The sequence below is a fragment of the Lissotriton vulgaris genome, chromosome 4_1 (assembly GCF_964263255.1).
Source record: "Lissotriton vulgaris chromosome 4_1, aLisVul1.2, whole genome shotgun sequence".
Taxonomy (NCBI): Eukaryota; Metazoa; Chordata; class Amphibia; order Caudata; family Salamandridae; genus Lissotriton; species Lissotriton vulgaris.
The window spans coordinates 1,776,928,373-1,776,950,960 of NC_141691.1; positions in this window are offsets into that span (position 1 = coordinate 1,776,928,373).

Genomic DNA, 22,588 nt, shown 5'->3' on the forward strand with positions numbered 1-22,588 from the left:
CGGGCGGCCAAGCAGCCTGTGGATTCCACAAAGGTACTCAGGGACCTGGTGATATGAGCCTCTGAGACCTTAGCGAGGTAGGGGAGAAGAGAGATCGGGCGGTAATTGGCGGGCGCAGAGGGGTCGATGCCAGGCTTTTTCAAAATGGGGATGATGACTGCTGATTTGTGGGCAAGGGGGACAATACCAGAGTTAAGGGAGTGATTGATAAAAGTAAGTGGTGGGGAATAGCAGTTAGAAAAAAACTCTTTTAGAGCAAAAGCAGGACCAATGTCCCGAGGGGAGCCTGATTTGATCCGAGCTAAAAGAGGGAGCAGAGAGTCTCGGGTGAGGGGAGGGAACTCAGTAAAGGAGGGGGGCGGGGGGGGGTGAAGGAACAGCAGAAGGTACCATGGGTGGGGGAGGGATGTTGGCCCTGACATTGTTTACATTGCTCCGCCATGACCCGGTTCCTATCACTTCACCTTCACCTCACTGCCTTTCACAAATGGCCGCCACTCTAAACTCCCTCATAGCGCCATCCGCACCTTGTCCCTTATCGATCTCTATTATCACGCTAACGTGCTTTCGGCCCCCGCATGAATACCATGGATTCACTCTCACTCATGTCTACGACCCGCGAATGGAATGAACTACCACGCACGCTACACCGTAGCACAAAGTAAGTTTTTCGTTCACCTCGCTCTCTGCCGATTAAGTTTTACCAGACACATGCACTTTGCATTGTGTCACACACAGCCGATTAGACTCCCACACTACCTTTTTCCCTCACGCATTAAACCTGTAGCACCATCGCACTCGATTCGAATTATTTTATGAAGCACAACCCCTCACTTAGTTCACGTTTAAAACCCAACCCCCACTCTCTTTTTATCAAACACGGTCACTTACCACACCTCAATTTTCTTCCTCTTCAGAACTCCGTGACCAAGGGCACTCATGCCCGAAATGCATTGGGGATCAACTTATGCATTAAACTAATGAAGATGTACAATCACTGATATGTTGTGAATATCAGTATGAAGAATTGTTATTAAAAATTTGAAAACTCCGAACTTACCAACCAACTATCCTGTGAATTACTTAATGTGAACACTACTGGTGTGCCTTAACAGGGGATGTATCAGAAGGCTTTCTGTATACACAACTCAGTCTCTTAAATATTCGGTGCATGGACGGTTTGCACCACCCTCAAGAGCACCCGAAACTTGCTTAAAATTTTCACTGTGAAAAGAACAACAACCTAGCAGTGCACCTCCTACCTTCTACACTTTTTTTTTTTTTACAGATATTCTTGCACCATGGTGCAAGGGTGCTTGAGTCACCATATGGCTGCAGTTTAAGCAGCTGTGCAGAGGGAAGGACAGACTTGCAAAATATTTATGTACATATGTTACATCCTTATGCTTCGGAAGTGCCACAGCACGCTATAGATAAACACTTTACAGTGTCATGCTGCTGCACTTCCTTATAGTTCTGCCCTTATCCATTCACCATACACCACAAATGCTTTCTTTCAGTCAATTATCTACTAGACATACATTCATGTAAACTTTCACACACTAGCATACAAGTTTAGCTCTTTCTTGAACCAGAGTAGTTAGTTCTTAAAATAACTTATTTTTTCTTCTTGTTGTTTCATATATTTTTTTAACGATTTTTTTTCCTTTTTTTTAAATAAGAGGGAAAAAATTTCAACAGAACACACAGAACTACAAACTAGAAGGAGAAAAAAAACGGAAATAACAATGGTGGCTGTCAATGGCACGACAAACCAGCTCTCCATATGAAATAAGACGGTTGCATTGTACAGACAGGCTAGTCTGCTTGATTGTCATATGCGCTAGCGCCACCACAGACATCTTCGTTCTGGCCTAACTGAATTTCGCCACACTCACATGTTTTAACTCAAAAGTATCTCATTGTTTTCAAAATAACTTTCACTCATCTGTGAAATTCATGTGCTTTGGTTTGTTGTGTGCATCAGTCTCCCTGGTCCACCACAGCCTGCTATGCAGTTTTTGTGGTGGCATTAGAAGCTCGGAGTAAGGGGCATTATCCTCACTTCCGGTGGGACACTTGCGAGTGGCCATTTTGAGAGGCTGACACCTGTTCCACGCATCAGCCTATTTTATAAGCGCGGGCGCAAAATCCGTTCTGCTCGCGGATTTTTGGCAATTTCGCAATCCGCGAATCGCGTGAAATTGCTGAAAAATCCGCCAGCGAGCGGATTTTTTATTCTTTTCAGTAGAGGGTGGCATCTTCATGGAAAAATATGCAGGCAGGACTCATTCAGGCACGATGCTCCTGTCACAAAAATTAAACCTCAACAGGAAGTACTTACAGATATACTTAAAGCAGGTGCTCGAGTTGAAGCTCAAATTCAGTCACGCATTATATCAGCCCAAACATCTAGTGAGCATGGTCGAGACTAGGCAGGTGTGCTTCCTCCCAATATCTACCGCCTAAAATTAGATGTAATCCTTGATGGAGGGTTTTGCATCCAAGAGTTTCTCGAGCGCAATCCCTGTGTACTCCTCTTCCTGTGACCAGGAGGCTGCTTCCTTCTCATCTGCTGCTCTGATCGGTCTCTGACCCTTTAAACAAGAGGCTATAATCTTGGAGAAAAGCAGAAACAGATTTATTGACATGTTTCCTAGCTTTCTCAATCTATGGACAAAATTGACTGGAAGAGTTCCCTTTCTGCCTTTGGCATATGTTAGAATAGACAATGGCAGTTTGGGGGATAAGTGAAATCAATTCTGTAAAGGTGTCCTTTATAAGCATTTACAGACCTACCCCAGACCTACCCCAGACCTACCCCAGTGAAGGTGCGTAGGTCATTACCACCACAATGCACAATTATGAGGTCAGGGTGTTGGAGTTGCAAAAAGGATTTAACCAATGGCATCAATTGGAGCCACTCTAACCCTCTCTGTCCAATCCATTTAATGTCTACATTTGGCAAAGCTAAGTCTTTGTCCATGTTTCTGTTTTCGGCATACCTTTGGCTCCAGAAAATATAGCTGTGTCCCAAAATCCACATTCTAAGTATCTTGAAGGGAGCTCTGGATGCACTCAGATGGTCTCTGTAAATGAAATGGGAGTTTGAAAAGTAAGATTTTTTTTAAATGGTGGATAAGATGCAGTTTTGAAAAAGAAAAGAAATGATTGGTTGTTTGACAACATTCTACACTGAAAACTAGGGTGCATGTTTCTGTTTTTTAAAAGCATGTTTCTTACTGGTTAACCAAAACAGTTTGAAAGGAACATTACATAGGACACAACTTAAGAGCACCTGTTTGCAAGACACATGGTATAGTATACAATAGAGAGATATGGTCAACTTGTAGGGTCTGGTAATTTCGGAATTAAAAGAAATAAAACTCTTTCACTTAAAGCATATCACTGAGTATTTTTGCACATGTCACATTAGGCCCCAAGGATATCTGTGTCATGCGTACATTGTCTTTGTGCAGGAAGGCACAACTTCCTACACAGAAACAATCAGTAAATGCATTTTTCTCCTTTAATATATGCTGTTCATTGTAGCACATATTGAAAGAGAAAACATGAGGAGAAGTAAAAACAATACTCCTTGTTGTGCTTTGCTACACCAATTCAAGGATGGGGCAGCATTGACACACATGTCCAGATTTGTGACTTTTTACTAAACTGGAGATGTGTCTTGTTCTAGGAGTGTTCTTTGCAAGCATGCACAGCAACACCTATAGAATGCCTTTTCAACGTAAAGTGGTGTGTATGATGAGATTGTATTTACATGGAAAACAAAAGTTATTCACAGTATCTTTTCCACTACTTGTAAATATGAAAGAGAGTTAGTGGCTAGGCCAATTCCTATGATAGGAACACATTTCTGTACTGCTAACAGAGAACAAGATACATTTATAAGTACTTACGTTTTAGGAAACTGATAGGACATGTTTATATATTACTGAAGGGAAGGGATGGGGCCTAATGTGACATGAGCAAAAATACTCAGTGATATGCTTTAAGTTAAAGAGTTTTATTTCTTTTAATTCCGAAATTACCAGGCCCTACAAGTCCACCATATCTCTCTATTGTATACTATACCATGTGTCTTACAAACAGGTGCTCTTAAGCTGTGTCCTATGTAATGTTCCTCTCAAACTGTTTTTGTTAACCAGTAAGAAACATGCTTTTAAAAAACAGAAACATGCACCCTAGTTTTCAATGTAGAATGTTGTCAAACAACCAATCATTTCTTTTCTTTTTCAAAACTGCATCTTATCCACCATTTTAGAAAAATCTTACTTTTCAAACTGCCATTTCATTTACAAAGACTGTCTGAGTGCATCCAGAGCTCCCTTCAAGATACTTAGAATGTGGATTGTTGGACACAGCTATATTTTCTGGAGCCAAAGGTATGCAGAAAACAGAAACATGGACAAAGACTTAGCTTTACCAAATGTAGACATTAAATGGATTGGACAGAGAGGGTTAGAGTAGCTCCAATTGATGCCAATGGTTACATTCTTTTTGCATCTCCAACACCCTGACCTCATAATTGTGCATTTTGGTGGTAATGACCTAGGCACTTTCACTGGGGTAGGTCTGGGTTAGGTCTGGAAATGCTTATAAAGGACACCTTTACAGAATTGATGTCACTTTTCCCCCAAACTACCATTGTCTATTCTAACATATGCCAAAGGCAGAAATGGAACTGGTCTAAAATAAATCTGTTTCTGTTTTTCTCCAAGATTATAGAATGGGGTCCATTTACCACAACAATCTGCGTTTCAATATAGATGACATCTTTAGGAGAGATGGTGTTCATTTTACAGATGAGGGTAACAGAGTCTTCCTCTTGAACTTTAGACTCTGTATAGGTACTTACTTGTAGGCACCAAAATATCTCAACAAACACAAGGGCTCTGCTGTATACATCAAAGTTATGTTATTTTTTTTGCTTGGAGTCACGCACCCAACGTGTCAGAGTCGTGCTCTGAATGCTTGGAAGACGTGCACCAAACACGTTAGAGTCACGCACCCTACAGATTTTGAGTCGTGCATCCATTGCGTGCACACCAGGGGGCCGCACTGGGCACCGTGTTGGGTGTGCAACTCCTAATTTTACCGTAAAAAAAAATAGCCCCTAAAACTAATTTCTAATGTTCCTGGGGACCCCATCCCCTGGGGCTTATAAAAAACGTTGGGGAGCCGGCATTGCTTTTCCACAAGAGGAGCTGCTAACATGCAGCTCCCCAAGTGGAAAAGCAATATAGTTTGGATTTTGAAAGAGAGAGCAGGAAACCCTGCTCTCTCTTTCAAAATCCAAACCAAGCTTGCCACGGGAGGGTGGGAGCCGCGAGACTCCCACCCTCTCATAGCAAACAGCAGTGTCCCAGGGGTAGGCACCCCGGGACACTGCAGGAGCCGGCCCTGGTGGGTGGTGGTCCCCAGGGCCCTCAAGGGCTCCAGGAGGGGGCCATGCAACCCCCACCCACAATATAGAAAGCCCCGGGGGCAGTGGGCCCTGGGGCTTAGGGTGGGTTGTTGAGGCCCCCCACCTCAAATTTTGCAAGGGGGACTTGGAGCTGCCCCAATCATTTATTTTATAGCCCCAGGGGTGGCGGGTCCCGGGGCTGGGGGTTCACTCTGGGTCCCCAATACATTTTTTTTAAATTTGCATCTAGGATTTGGCCCCCGGGAGCTAATTATAAAGGAAGCCCCTTTATATATATATATATATATATATATATATATACATTTTTTCACACACCCTGCGCGCACCTGAGGTTTTTAAAACACAAAATTAAAAATGTGGGGCCCTGGGGGTCTCCTAAGGAGGTCTTGAGGTCCATGAATATTTCTACCCTGCCCCCTTTATACATTTTGCACACTTGTTCCATTGACTTCTTCAGCCTTGCTTCTACAGAGGCACAAAATGGCTGCCAACAGTTCCTGGTTTCGGATGTTAACAACCACTTGACAGCCAATTAGCATTCAGCACGTGATAGGAATGGTGCGCTTATGGTGCACTCATGGTGCGCTCCTGGTGCGCTCAGGGTGCGCTGATACACTGAGGCCATAAATGTGGGTGTACTTGTAAAGCGCACTGCGACTCCATGGAGTATCCTGGAGCTGAAGACCGCTGGGGAACCCGTCCTGGTTTTCCCTGTGAGATGGTCCCTTTCTGGGTATCTCCAAGGTGAAACCAGGCATCCCCGGCGTCTGTGGGGGGCCGTTGTAGAGATGAGGCAAGCTTAATGCCCAGAGTTGCCGAGTGTGATCCATGGTTAGAGTAGGCACCGAGGCGAGAATTATCGAGTCCGTTTTGACCCTGGTCCACGACCCTGCCGCATCGGGAATTGAACCCAGGTCCAGAACCGTTCTCTGCTTACGGGTCTGCCGCCTCTAACCAGTGAGCCACACCACTCCACTCCACTCCATAGATATATAAATGATTTTAACTGTCATTATCTAAGGAACAACTGAACAGATTGACACAATTTAAGCAAAAGGCATGAGTCTGAACCGAGGACTACCTCTTTGCCAAATTTGGTGTAATTCCGTTCAGCGATTCGGGCTATAGCTACGTCAAAGGGTACTATGAAAGATTGCATGGGGACCCTCCTTTTTTCTCGCAAATCATCCAGAAACTTTCTGGATAGGAGCAGACCAGAGCTGATAATTAGTTTGGCAAATTTCACGAAGATTCATCAACCAGCGCCAAAGTTATTCCAAATAGAATGTTGTAATGTTGTTATGTTAAAGTAGAATTTATAAAGCGCACAAACACCGGGGAGGTTTCATGGCGCTAGTCCGGTTAAAATTCAAGCTCTAGAGAAAGGTTCAGAAAGCCTGTCGAAAGAACCATGGGCCAGAAGTAGGAGCCCTAATACCGGTCGGAAACGGCCGATTTTGTCCGTTTCCGACCGGTATTAGGCTTTTCAGATGTAGGGGGCCTACCGAATCGGTAATTTTACCGATTCGGTAATTTTACTGATTCAGTAAATATACCGATTCAGGAAAATACCGAATCGGTATATTTACCGAATCGGTAAATTCATATGTAGCTGACACTCCTAAGAGTGCCACAGGCCCTTAAGAGTCGGTATTTTACCACACAATCCTATTGTGTGGTAAAATACCAAATTCAGGTGTGCATGCACATCCGTGCATGCACACCTGTGCCATGTGAGACATAGACATGCCCTTAGGGCATGTATGTGTGCCACATGTCACACACACCTGTACTTGGGGTGCTAGAGGGTGTCAAAGTGACACCCCCTGCACCCTTGCAGGATTCGGTATTTACCGATTCGGTAAATACCAAATCGGTATTTCCCATTGATTCCTATGGGCTTCAAGGCCCATAGGAATCAATGGGAAATACCGATTCGGAATTTACCGAATCAGTAAATATATTCCTAAATTCGGAATTACCTAAATCTGCCCCCTTCCCATTTACAGACTCTTAAATACCGATTCGGTAAAATTCGGTATTTAAGAGTCTGTAAATGGGAATTACCTACATCTAGCCCCAAGTCTTTAAAAGACTTCTAAAGCCAAGAAGATTAGTGCAAAAGCGGATTTCAGAGGGAAGAGAGTTCCTAAAAGTGGGGGACAGGGTCGAAAACCTGACACCACCAGTGTGCTTTAATCTGAAATGAGGAGTGAGTAATAGATTTTTGTGGGTAGAGCGAAGATTCCGTGTTGGAGCATATTTGATAAGCATGTTGTTAACAAATCTTGGGCTCCTGCCATGAAGTGACTTAAAAATAAGTGAAGTGTAACTAGCTACTGGCAAACTGCCACTAGGTAATATATATATATATATATATATATATATATATATATATATATATATATATATATATATATATATATATATATATATATATATATATATATATATATATATATATATATATATATATATATATATATATATATATATATATATATATATATGTATATTATTAAATAGTTATTCCCAATCGAATGTTCGGAATTTCCTATGGTAACTAGGTCCTAACTATATATACCTACTGGCGACCGCCAGTAGGTTATATATATATATATATATATATATATATATCTATATATATATATATATATCTATATATATATAGATATATATATATATAGATATATATATATATAAATATATATATATCTATATATATATATATATAGATATATATATATATATATATTCTCTCCACAAATCACCTCAATAAGAAATGATAGCCCGGACACCTTTTCTGTGCAAGCGTGATCAAGGCTTAATCGCCGAAACGCGTTGCTATTGCCATTAAATCTATCATTTACTGCACAGAAAAGGTGTCCGGGCTATCATTTCTTATTGAGGTGATTTGTGGAGAGAATTTATCGGGACCGCTGGTGCCCAGCTCGGACCGCCCGCTGACAGTGCTTCTCCACCACCAGCACTCGTGGAAAGGATATATATATATATATATATATATATATATATATATATATATATATATATATATAACCTACTGGCGGTCGCCAGTAGGTATATATAGTTAGGACCTAGTTACCATAGGAAATTCCGAACATTCGATTGGGAATAACTTTGACACCGATTGAGGGATCTGCCTGTAATTTTCCTTAAATTTGCCTCGCTGCGCTCCGCTCCTTCCCTGAAAGGTTCGGGGGGATTTGTCAAGCGGGGCCGAGAAAAAAGGGGGGTCCCAAAACGTGTTTTTCCCATGTTAATTTCTATAGGGACATTCTGACAAGGCTACAGCTCGAATGGCTGAACGGAATTACACCAGTTTTGGCAAAATGGTAGGAACTGGTATGCAGCAGTGCCTTTTGTATGTTTGGTGTAAATCCCTCCAGTAGTTCTTGCGAAAATTGAATTTGAAATTTTTCAAATGACATTTTCTATGGGACCTTTAGACACGGCTATAGCCCGAACGTCTGAACGGAATTACACCAAACTTGGCTAAATGGTAGGGACATGTATGCAGTAGTGCCTTTTCTTTTTTTGGTGAAAATCCCTCCAGTAGTTCTTGAGAAAATTGAATTTGAAATTTTTCAAATGGCATTTTCTATGGGACCTTTAGACATGGCTACAGCCCGAACGGCTAAACGGAATTACACCAAACTTGGCAAAATGGTAGGGACAGGTATGCAGTAGTGCCTTTTCTATATTTGGTGAAAATCCCTCCAGTAGTTGTTGAGAAAATTGAATTTGAGCAAATTATATATCTATATGCGCTCACCGTATGCGCACCGTACGCGTACCGTACACGTACGTGCGCATACCCTTACGTGCGCGAGCGAGTTTCTGATTGGCTGGCAGTGGACTGTCAACATTCCAAACTGTACAAACCAGGAAGTGTTGGCCACCATCTTGTTTTTCAGGAGAACTGAGGCACAAGAGAGCCCAAAACAAGAGTGGAAAACACGAAAAGGGGGCGGGGTAGAGACCCCGAACCCTCTAGCCCTTCTCAGGGGGTCCCAGAAGGACCCCCAAGGGCAAAAAAAGGCCCAAAAAAATTTGTAAAAATCGAGGGGTACGCACACCGTATGTGTACGGTACACGTACAGTGCGTGTACCCTGCGATTTAAAAAAATATTAATCATTTTATTTGCACTTGGTGGTCCTTCTGGGACCCCCTAGGAAGGCCTAGGGGGTCAGGGGGTCTCTTCCCTGCCCCCTTTTCGCATTTTCCACTCTTGTTTTGTGCTCTATTGTGCCTCACTTCTCCTGAAAATCAAGATGGCTGCTCAGGTGGTCCCAGAAGGATAATAACATATATAAACGTTATCCGCTAATAGAATTAGCATGTACAAAACCTTTGAAATTTATTGAAAAAAAATATATAGGTTTCACGCTTGATATAGTTAGGAATTAGCATTTAAAAAACCTTGCAAATTCACTGAAAAGACCATGGGTTTCAGGCCTTAGATAGTTAGAAATTGGCATTTAAAAAACCTTGCAAATTCACTTAAAAAACCATAGGTTTCAGGCCTTATATAGTATTATAGTTAGGAATTAGCATTTAAAAAACCTTGCAAATTCACTTAAAAAACCATAGGTTTCAGGCCTTATATATTTAGGAATAAGAATTTTAAAAAAACATTGAAATTGCTCCTATATAGTTAGTTGTACTAACTATATTTCGCGCACCCACAATCCACTGCTGATGATGTCACATATTATATCCAATTCCAATTCCAAAAATTCTTTATTTCGGCCATATAGACCATAAAAGATGCAAGTGCAGCATTACAGACAGTAAAATACATTATTTATAAAATACATTTAAATACATCATTCATGACATGATCAGTGACATCACTGATGACATCACTGATGACATCTCAAACGACATCACTGATGACATCACTGATGACATCTCATTTGACATCACTGATTACATCACTGATGATATCATTCATGTGATAATATGATGCACCTTCTCACACTCTAATATAACCTTTGTTACACCCAGTGTTAAATACAGACTACCATTCTTGAAACCATTGACACACCAATACCAGTTACTACATACACACTCACTGTTTCCTAGGTCTACACACACATTCACTCATTCACCCATAGAATCACTCAAACATACAGTCACTCATCAATACAGCACTATCATATGCACTCATACACCTACACAGGCACTCACACACTGCCACTCATCCATGGAGTTACTCACACACCTAGTCAGTCATGCAAAGAATCAATTACACTTCCATTTCCTCAACTATACAGTTATACACACAACACCTTACTTATTCAAACATATACTAACACATACTTACTCACTTATACAATCACTGATACAAGTACACAATGATCCATACAGCCACTGGCACATTCACTGGCTCTCATGTATAGTCATTTATATATGCCAACTCCCACATGCACTGTGTTTTACATATTTACTTACTTGGACATGTAGCACTGAGATATCCATTCACTCAACAACACACCCATGCATACAGTCAACCGCCCATATAGCTGTTTCCACATGCACTCTTGAACTCATACACCTAGTGAATCAACTGCTCACACATCTATGCACAGAGTCACATACCTCCCAGCACCCACACACACACTCAGTCTGCCATTCAAATACTTGGGCAGCCAATCAATAACCCATATAGCCACTCATATAGCTACTGATCAACACATGCAGCAGCTTACACAACAACAGACATACTGATGGACACATTCAGACAGTTTAGTCACTAACCCATGCATTTAGTAAGACACATTTAATCACTCACTCATACAGTCAGTCACGCACTTTGGGCTCCATTACAATGTCGGGCGGATCACCACCGCCATGGTGGCGGTGGCGATCCGCCCAACAGAAATGCCCGCCTGCCATCCTTTTCCTCCCCGCCACATTACAATGGCGGGGGGACCGCAACATATGGAAACACCGCCCGCCACTTTTCCGCTTCGGTCGCATTGCGGCCGGGGCGGAAAATGATTAATATGGTGGCGGTGTCTGTGAGACACTGCCAGCCATATTACAATGGCACAAGTGCAATGCCTTTCCGCGGCAGCAATGCCGCCACGGAAAGGCAGGCGGTGTTCACTCTGGGGGCCCCCTGTGGGCCCCTTGAGTGAAGGCCAAAGGGGGGTGGCACACGGGGGGTACCTGTGGTACCCCCCTGCATTTACAAAATCAAAGCGGCAGGCACTGCGCGGTGCCTGCCGCTTTGATTATGTAAATGATGCACAGCATTTTTAGTATTGTGGCGGGCGGAGCACAGAGCTCCGCCCGCCACAATACTATTAATACAGGATGTGCCCGCCACTGTGGCGGGCGCAGCCTAATGGTGCGTGCGGGACCCCCGCCCTTAGGGCGGGCGGTCCCGATTTCCAACAGGATGGCGGGCGGGCAAAGCCCGCCCGCCATCCTAATGGGGCCCTTAGTATATCCTTCATCCAGACACTTATACATCCACTCATTCTTCAATATGTAAAACATATTTAAACTTTACAGAAACACACAGTCACTGTATGATGTCGTCATCAGTGATGTCATTTGAGATGTCATCAGTGATGTCATCAGTGATGTCACTGACCATGTCATGAATGAAGTAATATGTGACATCATCAGCAGTGGATTGCGGGTGCGCGAAATATAGTTAGTACATCTAACTATATAGGAGCAATTTCAATGGTTTTTTAAATGCTATTTCCTAACTATATAAGGCCTGAAACCTATGGTTTTTTAAGTGAATATATATATTCTGTACAATTTTTAAAGAAACATTTTGTGATTGATACTGTGTTTTTAGGTGTTACTCTATAGTTTTTAAAATTGCTTATTTGCACTATTTTCCTGGTCCCTACCTGGTCGGCGCAGGGAAGCAGATCGCTTGCTGTCTCTGCCCGGCCCGAGTCTTGCCGCCATTCCTTGCGTGAGGGACACGCCCACCTCCGGTGGCCACGCCCCCCCTCCCAGGACGCTATAACCTCGCGCTGACTGCAGCGCCGCTCCCACTCTTGTGAATACTCCTGAGGCGAACTAGCCGGGAGCTGTACAATTTTTAAAGAAACATTTTGTGATTGATACTGTGTTTTTAGGTGTTACTCTATAGTTTTTAAAATTGCTTATTTGCACTATTTTCCTGGTCCCTACCTGGTCGGCGCAGGGAAGCAGATCGCTTGCTGTCTCTGCCCGGACCCGAGTCTTGCCGCCATTCCTTGCGTGAGGGACATGCCCACCTCCGGTGGCCACGCCCCCCCCTCCCACTGCCAAGTACACTCTACAAAACATGAGTACCAGCCGGAAGCGCAGCGGACGAGCGCAGCGGGCGCGACGAATGCGCGCTGAAGGCGCGCTTAAGGCAAGCTCGTCTGCGCTCGTCCGCGCCTCGGCAGCGCCCGGTGTGCCATCCGCGGCCCCGCTCTCCTCGCTCACCAGTAGCTCTCCGCACTTAACGCGGGAGGCTTTACTCCTCCTTAGAGACTACGCCCACGAAGGCCAACTGTCCTTCCAAGACACCGCTTATCCTCTGCACGACTTTGCGCGCAAAGGCTTATTTACTGGTGGCCTGCTGAATGTCAGGTCCCTGCCCAAACACGCCCACGAAATCGCTCAGCTCATAGACAATCACCATCTTGATGCCTTATTCCTGACGGAAACATGGACCCACTCTGACTGCAATATAGAATTGGATTGAGCCTGTCCACAAGACTTCAAAATCCTGCACCTTCCACGACCTAAGGGGCGGGGCGGCGGAGTCGGCTTAATCCATAGAGCGTCCTGGTCAGTAAAAACTATTGCTATGGACCCAGTGGTCGGGACCGAAATACTTGGCCTTGCCATCGACTGTCATCTCGGAATTACCTTTACGGCTGTGATTTGCTACCGCCCGCCGGGAGCCTTCAACTCCACTCAGCAGCAGTCGCTCCTCACCACCCTTACTAATATGGCCACTTCACACAACAATCTGATTGTCTTGGGCGATTTCAACCTCTGGCCCAACGGCAGCCTAGATTCTGCACTTAACAATCTCCTACTTTCCTGTGAAGGAATAGGACTGTGCCAGCTAGTGAACAAACCCACACACGTAGCAGGGCACCAGCTCGACTTAATCTTCTCCTCCCCCCAGTTAGCACATCTGAGCGATATTTTGCCGATGTGCTGGACCGACCACGCACTCATTAAATTTTATATAGCAGGCAGCAGGTCTTGTAGACCGGCACTCCACGGCCCTGTACCCCCGTACAGAGATTGGAAGGCTCTGGAAAAACTCAGACGAAATGGCCCAGTATTTGAAGTGGCAGACAGCTTTTCCATTACTCATCCAGTGGAGGCTAACTATCTATCCCTTTGCACCAGGATTTCCAACACTTCGGACCGCCTCGTCCCTCTGAAAAAGGGTAAATCCCAGAGACGGGCACCGGCCCCATGGTTTGATGACTCTTTAAGAGCTCTCAAACTAGCATGCAGACAAGCAGAGAGAAAATGGAGGCAGGGTTACTCTGACACCTACAAAATTCTTTGGAAAGAAAACCTCCGGGAGTACAAAACGGCTATCGCCCAAAATAAGGCTAAACATTACTGCTCCATCATTTCCAACGCCACTAACAGCTCAAAAAGTATCTTCCAGATACTCAAAAATCTAACTAATCCGGACTGTGTCACTTCTACACAGCCTCCCACCCAAGCCCTCTGTGACAATCTTGCAGTGTTTTTTATCAACAAAATCAACACTATTATTCACAACCTGAAAACACCCCCAGCCTCAGGCATTTCCAATATGCAGGGACCAGACACCAGTTCTCGAAACTCGTCGCTTCCTGGCCCTGTCCTTTTGGCTAGACTTCAGGAATTCCCCCCGATTCCGGTCTTCGAGTTTGAAAGACTGGCGCTTGGTATCACCTCGGGTTCTCCACTCGACCCCCTACCACCAAAAGTCTGGAAAAATTTTGGAAATGAGCTCTTTGACACCATGCGCCTTATATGTAATCAGTCTCTGCACAGTGGCTTTGTCCCAACTCCCTGGAAACAGGCACTGATTACCCCTCTCTTGAAGAAACCTTCCCTGAGCTCGGACTGTCTGTCAAATTACCGACCCATCTCCCTGCTGCCTTTCCCAGCGAAGATCGCCGAACGATGGGTCAGCTCGTGCCTGTCCGCCCACTTAGAACAAAACAACCTTCTTGATGATCACCAGTTCGGGTTCCGTCCTGCCCACGGCACCGAAACAGCAGTCCTGACAACCATGGAGGATCTTCGCATGCGTGCAGACAGGGGTCAGCCAGTGGCGCTGATACTACTGGACCTGTCTGCCGCATTCGATACGGTCAATCATGGTATGCTGCTGCAGAGACTTGGTGAGGTGGGAGTGGAGGGCACTGCATTGCTCTGGTTTCACTCCTACCTTCGGGACAGAAGACAGGCTGTCTCTCTCCCCCCATTCCAATCCACCTTTGCACCAGTACCCCAGGGAGTCCCTCAGGGCTCCTCCATCAGCCCCATCCTTTTTAATGTGTATCTCATCCCGCTAATCAAACTAATCCAATCCTTTGGGATCAAAACAATAAACTACGCGGATGATACACAGCTCATCCTCTCTTGGGAGGGTGAAGATGCCACTCCTTTCTCGACCTTCCACGACTGCTTAAGAGCGACGGCTGGATGGCTTCACATAAACTCCCTCCAGTTTAACTCCGCAAAAACGGAGGTCCTGTTCTGTTCAGGCACCAAGATACCCCGTCAGTTTCCGACTGATTTCTGGCCCCCAGAGTTTAGTGACAAACCTCTGCCAGTTCCCTCGGTTCGCAACCTGGGAGCCATGCTTGACAACAAATTAAGTATGGAAACCCAGGTGACGAAAACTGTGGGGATCTGCACAGCCCTGCTTCGCTCACTGCGGAAAATCATGCCTCTCCTCCCGGCACAAGCCAGGGCGTCGATAGTCAGGTGTACGATACTCAGTCGCCTTGACTATTGTAACGCCCTGCTCCTGGAGTCTCCAGTCACGCTGATGGATCGTCTACAGCGAATCCAATCTGCCGCCGCCAAGCTGGCTCTTGGCTGGACGAGGAGGGCTTCGGCCACAGCAGCTCTGTCTGAGCTACACTGGCTACCTCTAAAACAACGAGTGGCCTTCAAGTCCCTCTGCATTGTCTTTAAGGCTCTGCATGGACTTGGACCTAAACCTTTGCAAGCCCTGTTTATGTGGTACACTCCTGCCAGAGATCTACGCTCCTCCTCGGCTTGTTTGGTAAAGGTACCCAGATTTAATAAAGCCAGAACAGGGGGAAGATCCTTTAGTGTTGCAGCGGCCAAGCTGTGGAACAGCTTGCCCACTGACATACGTCAGATGTCCCAGCTTCTTCCGTTTAGGAGACGTATCAAGACCTGGCTTTTCCCTCAATAACTGTCCGTTTGATTGTTCCCCCGGTTATTCGCTAACAGAGTACTCTACAGCGCCAGGAAGCCTGCAAGGTATCAGTCGCGCTCTACAAATCCCCAAAATAAATAAATATATATATATATATATATATATATATATATATATATATATATATATATATATATATATATATATATATATATATATATGTTCATAGTAATACATTTAAAATTAGTAATAATGTTATATAATATAAAATGATTTTTTAAATAATTATTTTACAATATGTACATACATATTTAATACATGCACAATACACAATAACACCATAAAAATGGCAAAACAATTCAATAAGAAAAAATATATTAATTAATGTAGACAATAAATAAAACCCCAAAACATGTTTATTTAAAAGCATTTAAACATCTAAATACATACCAAATATAAACAAAGAGTATAAACGATTGTTAAAAACCATTAATGCAATAAAATCTATTTAACCAATATTATGAAAACAATTATGACCTAATTACGATGTTGGGACACTGTTGCAGTCTCGGGACTGACCGAACTCTTGTTGGCGGCCCCGTCCCTGTGATTACAATGCGACCCCACATAGTAAGGAATCCGCCCTTCTGATGGTCACAGAGCAGCTGAGGGCAACGCTGGGCATGGGCAACACTTCGGCACTGATTCTACTCGATCTGAGTGAGGTCTTCGATATGGTCTCCCATGAGATCTTGCTTCAACAACTTGGGGAGATTGGGGTCAGTGTCAAGGCCTGGGCCTGGTGAGCGTCTTTTCTATCTGAACGCTCCTTTCAGATCCACGCCCCTCCCTACTTATCCTCATCAGTGGTGTCCCCCATGGCTCTGTCCTGAGCCCCACATTGTTCAACATGTTTGTCCACCCTCCAGCCCTCCTGGCCAAAGCCCAGAACATTAATATGATATCATACGCTGACAACACACAATTGATATTCACTTTCCCCAACAATACAGTCCTAGACCAACCGAAATTCTGTGAAGATGTTTTGGCCTTCTCAAACTGGACAACGGACAATTATATACAACTTAACTCCTCAAAAACTGAGGTGCTCCTAGTAGGTCGCGATACCCAAAATTGTGACTATCAGTGGTGGCCTGCGGCATTGGTCACTCCGCCCCAACCTAAAAGTATAGTCAAGAACATGGGGGTCCGGATGGACAACGCCCTCTCTTTCTAGCTTCATGCCAAAAAGGTGGCGGCTACATGCTTGGGCCATCTACGCGGTCTGAAACCCATTTGGTTTTTTTTTATGCTTCCACTCGACACGTGATCATCCAATCATTGGTTTTGACACGTCTCGACTATTGCAATGGACTACTACTTGGCTTAAATAAAACTGCCACTAAGAGACTACAAAGGGCACTGAATGCGGTTACCCACATTCCTTGCCCTTCCTAAGCACTGTCATACTCCCCATCTTCTGCGCCGTCTTCACTGACTGCCCATCGAACAAAGAATTTAGTTTAAAACTCTCTGCTCCACCCATAAGATCTTACACTGGCAGGGCCCCCAGATACTGCAGGGGCTTTGTACAACATCTGTTGCAGCGCCAGCACAGCACTCCACAGACCGACATCTGGTCTGCACTCTTCGGGTACGCAGAAGCAGACCTGAGGAGCGCCCTTTTCGGGCTTTGGTCCCTGCCCTATGGAACTCCATTCCACTTGCGGCACGCAGCATTCAAGATCATTGGGCATTTAGAAAACAGATTAAAACCTGGCTGTTTTCATCCATCTAGCTCCTGGTGTGTGCGCAGATGATCCTTGGGCTCTGGGAACAGATTAATCCTGGTGGTCTTTCCATTTGCCTAGCTTTACCCTCCCTGGTCGTCCATCTGCTAACGCTGGGCCCCCTAGTGCTGGGGCACCCACGCGCTATTCATATATATCTAACATAACATAACATAAAACATGATGCTGTCGCATAATCCCATTTGACTATGTTAGCTTGTGCTGCGGCTGTAAACCGGCCGTAACACAAGCTCCCACAGACAAATGGGAGAATCTGTTCATCCCTGCACTGCATGACAGGCACCTCAGTGTGCCAGCCACATGGTGTAGGGATCAACAGGGGGGCACCATAGGTGCCCCCTCAAGACCTAACCGAAGACTGCAGGGTGAAGGGGGCGCTGCTAGGGACCCCCCAATGTCGGGCATTCTGACATGGAAAGCCTGTTGGAAACAGACATCATAATCCCAAGACCAAACGCAGGTGCACTACATAGAAGTCAGGACAAGTAAATGCTTCGAAAGTTCTTCTTTTTATTGAATTCTTTGAAAAGAACACCAGCACACAGCCAATGCATTTCCTTCCCCAGTGCCATGGGAGCTTTGTCAGGGCTGTAACAATTACAAAAGACTGACATAAATATACACACAAAGTGAAAGATATATACATAGTGAGATACATTTAAAATTTGGAAAAAACACAAGCATAATGTTTGTACAGATGGCCCAAAACATGATATTTGCAAAAACACATCCAGCCAGTAGACAGTTAGCCCCAATCATGATGTACAGGGCACATGTTTGTTTGTAAAATGACATACAACCACAAAAGATGACATAAACAAAAACTAAAATACCAGGATAAAAACAACAATTAAATGGTAACAGTAAATTGATTATATATGCACTAGGTTCCATTATAGAGAAGCATCTCAAGTGGCTAAAAACAATATACATCTGTATCTGGTGGTAAAAATAGATAGCAAGAGAAGAAAAGATATATAGAAACAAAGGTTCGAGTAAACACCCAAAAGCAAGCAAAAGGAGGAACAACAAAGCAGCATGTCGGGTGATACTGCATCAGATCAAAAAGGCCCGCGGCGTATCAACTAAATATCTATTGTGGAGGTCACATACTACAGATCCCTACAGCAGCTTAGATCGCACCAAGAGGATCATATATAGATCTCACCTTATGATATATAAATGTTCAGTAACCTGAAGAATGATTTATTTCATAATCACTCATGGGTAAGTAAATGGAGATACACGACCAATTCATGTCGTCCTAAAAAGGAAAAATGGGGAGGAATCACGTTTAGAGAAGTCCACATCTAAAATAAAGTGGTCACATTAACAGGCAAGAGGCCTGATAGTAAAAACCAGTGGGAAACATATGGGCATGTTGCGAATCGCCGCATAGTGCCACTAGTTCACTGGGTTATCGTTAAGCAAGATGAAAATAGTTTAATATCGAATTCTCACCTAGTTCAAAGATGAAACTCTAGTTTTAGTAACTCTTCCAGATTTTGTCTGAAGAGTATCATCCCTTCTAAGTGTTGAATCCTTCTCAGTGGCCTTATCCAAGACCACTGTATTATATCTCCATTTTTTCTTTTTTTTCTTTTCTTTTTCTTTTCTTCTTTTTTTCACCACGAAGATATTCAGTGACAGACTTCTGCACATAAGGGAATTTTTACCGTGGGGTGTTACTTTTTCTACACTAGTGTCATTTTACATGTATTTTGCTTAGTGATGCTTATGCTACTTTTCATGTATCTTGCCACCAGCTATTGGTGACAGGTCGCACTGGTCTGGGTGCACTTGATAATTGCAAATCAGCTCGTAGGCATTACTACTTGATTCGCTGTCAGCTGCTAAATAAGGTGAGAGTGTTCGTAGGGTTGGGACCTTGTCTTTAGGTTACCAACATATAGCTTGAATAAAGTTAGCTCTGTCTCAATTCCTTTTCGTATGCAGTATGTTTGCACATTTATTTTCATTTATTTTATTTTCGGTTCTTGTATAGCGCAGGAATTCGATCTCCGAGGAGATATTTCTGCGGTTTGTTTTTCCGAAAGCAGGGCAAGAACAGGATATCTGTATGGCATTGCAAGGGTTACTGAGTAGAGAATAGATACGGCTTCAGACATTTCCTAAATGCGGAGAGGTTGGAATTTAGTCTAAGAGTGAGGGGTAGCGAATTCCAGAGAGTGGGGCCCTTGTATGAAAGGGCTCGGCCTCCCTGTCTTTCTCTTTTGATCCTGGGGATCTGGAGCAAAGCTTGGTTTTCTGATCGTAGGGTTCTTCCAGATTGGTAAGGTTTGAAGATTTCAGTCAAATATCTAGGGCCAGTTCCAAACAAGCATTTGTGGATGGTACAACATATCTTAAATTGTACTCTCTGGCGAATGGGAAGCCAGTGTAGCTTGTTTAGTAAGGGACGAGAGGAAGATCTGGCAGGGGCATTGAGAATCAGCCTCGCAGCTGTATTTTGGGCTACCTGTAGCCTCCCCAGCTGTTCCTCATTAGCAGATATAAGTAATCCATTGCAGTAATCCAATCTGCTAATTACTAGGGTCTGCACTAGTGTTTTCCGGTGATGATCTGCTAAATAGGGGAAAACCCTTCTAAGTAGGCCAATCACTCTCATACAAGTTCCTGTGACCTGTATGGCGTGGTCTTTAAGCACCCAAGATTGGTCAAGCTTGACACCCAGATTTTTTACGCTTTCCTTTGGGCATGGAGCTGTACCTAGTTCCGGAGGCCACCACTCAGGTGACCAAAGGAGTGGGGCATTTCCAAAAAGCATGAACTCCGTCTTACCCACATTGCACTGTAGGCAATCGGAGGTCATCCATCCGGCTATCGCTCTCATTCCAGCAGCAAAAGAATTTTTTACTGCAGAGGTCATATTTTGGAATGGGAATAATAGCTGGGTGTCATCAGCGTAGGATATTGGTGTGAACCCATATTCCCTTACAATTTTCGCCAGGGGGGCCACATACACATTAAATAATGTGGGGCTTAGGCACAAGCCCTGTGGAACCCCCTTAGTGAGCTCCCTAGAGATGGAATAATGGGAGCCCAGGCAAACATTTGGGGAGCGGTTGGAAATGAAACTTTTTAGCCATGATAGGGCCATTCCATCCACTCCTATCCCCTCCAGATGACTGATCAGGGTGTCATGAGACACCGTATCGAAAGCAGCAGACAAATCTAATAGCACCAGAATCATAGAGCCTCCCCTATCCTGTACCATCCGGATGGTATTGGTCACGGAGAGGAGAGCTGATTCTGTGCTATGATTTGGCCTGAACCCAGATTGAGAGGGGTCCAGGCCGTCCGCTGCCTCGATGAATTTAGAGATATGGGAGTTGACATCTCTCTCAGTCATCTTACTCAGGTGGGGTAGGAGGGATATAGGGCGTAAGTTGTTAAGGTCCGACCATGGTAACGCGGTGTTTTTGCGGATTGGGTTCACTACTGCCTTTTTCCAGTCTTTAGGAATCTTTCCTTCTTTAAGAGAAAGGTTAATCAGTGTTTTAAGGCTCGGCGCTAATATGCTACCCAAGGGAGCTATCATTTTAGCAGGTAGTAGGTCTGTGGGTGAGCCTGATTTAATTAGGGTAAGTAGAGTGTTTACTTCAGTAAGACTGATCTCTGGGATCATAGTCAGAGTGAGTCTACTTATTTCACTTTTAATTGACTCAGGGCTAGAGATGTTGGTAGTATCTCTATTATTTGATGCCTTAGTGATTTTTTCGTAAATAAATCAATTTTATTCTCAAAAAATACAGAGACCTCATCACATAGATTTTGACTAAAAGCGTCTGGGCTTTCACAAGCTGTGGGCTTATTAAAGGATTGTAAGATTTTAAAGAGTTCCCTAGTAGAATTTCCTGCCTCTGTTATTTGTAAATCAAGTTTATGCCTCTGGGCTTTTTTTATACTTTTAAAATAGTTAGATTGAGCCTCCAGGTAAAGTGTTTTGCTGATAGGAGTATGTGTTTTCCTCCATTTTTTCTCCAGACTCCTACATTTTTGTTTCTCAACTCTTAGTTCTTCTGTATACCATGTTTCTGTTTTTGTTTTAGCACATTGCTTGTGCAATTCTAACGGTGCAAGTAAATCAATAGCTTCCAGGAGTGCTTTATTGAACTTGGCTAAGCCTTGTTCGATGTTATCCTCTTCAGAGAAAGTGAGTTCTTTCCATATTTTCTGTAGTTCAACATGTGACATTATTTGTCACATGTTGACTGATTGCCAGTTTTACGTTTTGCAGCGCAAATCCCAATAAATCATGAAGAGTTGGCATTCCTTTTTGAATTTTACAGAGTTTCATCTTTGAACTAGGTGAAAATTTGACTTTCAATGTATTTACTTGTCCTGGCTTCTATGTAGTGCACCTTCGTTTGGTCTTGAACTCTGATTGTAAATAGGCATCTTTCAGCAGCAGATGTTGGAAGTTGTTGCACTCAGTCTGAATTTATGAAACTAAAATAATGAAAGGTGCTTGACCGTGGTCTGCTGCTGTGTTCGCACGTTATTTTCATAATAATTTCTATGGCAGAAGTGCCGTCCATAGAGATTACCGATAGGCCTCTGATTTAGGAATCAAGTCAGAATAACCGACCGGTTTCACTTTCTACAGCCTGCATCCTAATGTGGCGGTTGAAACTAAACCGCGATGTGATTCGGAAAGTTGCTTACCTGCGTTCAGAGGCTTTCCTACTTTTAACGTAGGAATATTAAATATACTATTCTCATTTTAGTTTATGCAACTGTAGGAAAATTGTTAGACTTCGGAGGGGTTAGATTTACTATTCCTACTCCAGTCACCGCAATAGTCGGTGAAGTGTTGGACTTTGGAAGAGTTAGATTTTCTATTCCTACTACAGTCAGTGCAAAAGTAGGGAAAGTGTTGGCTTTCTGAGGGTTTAAATTTA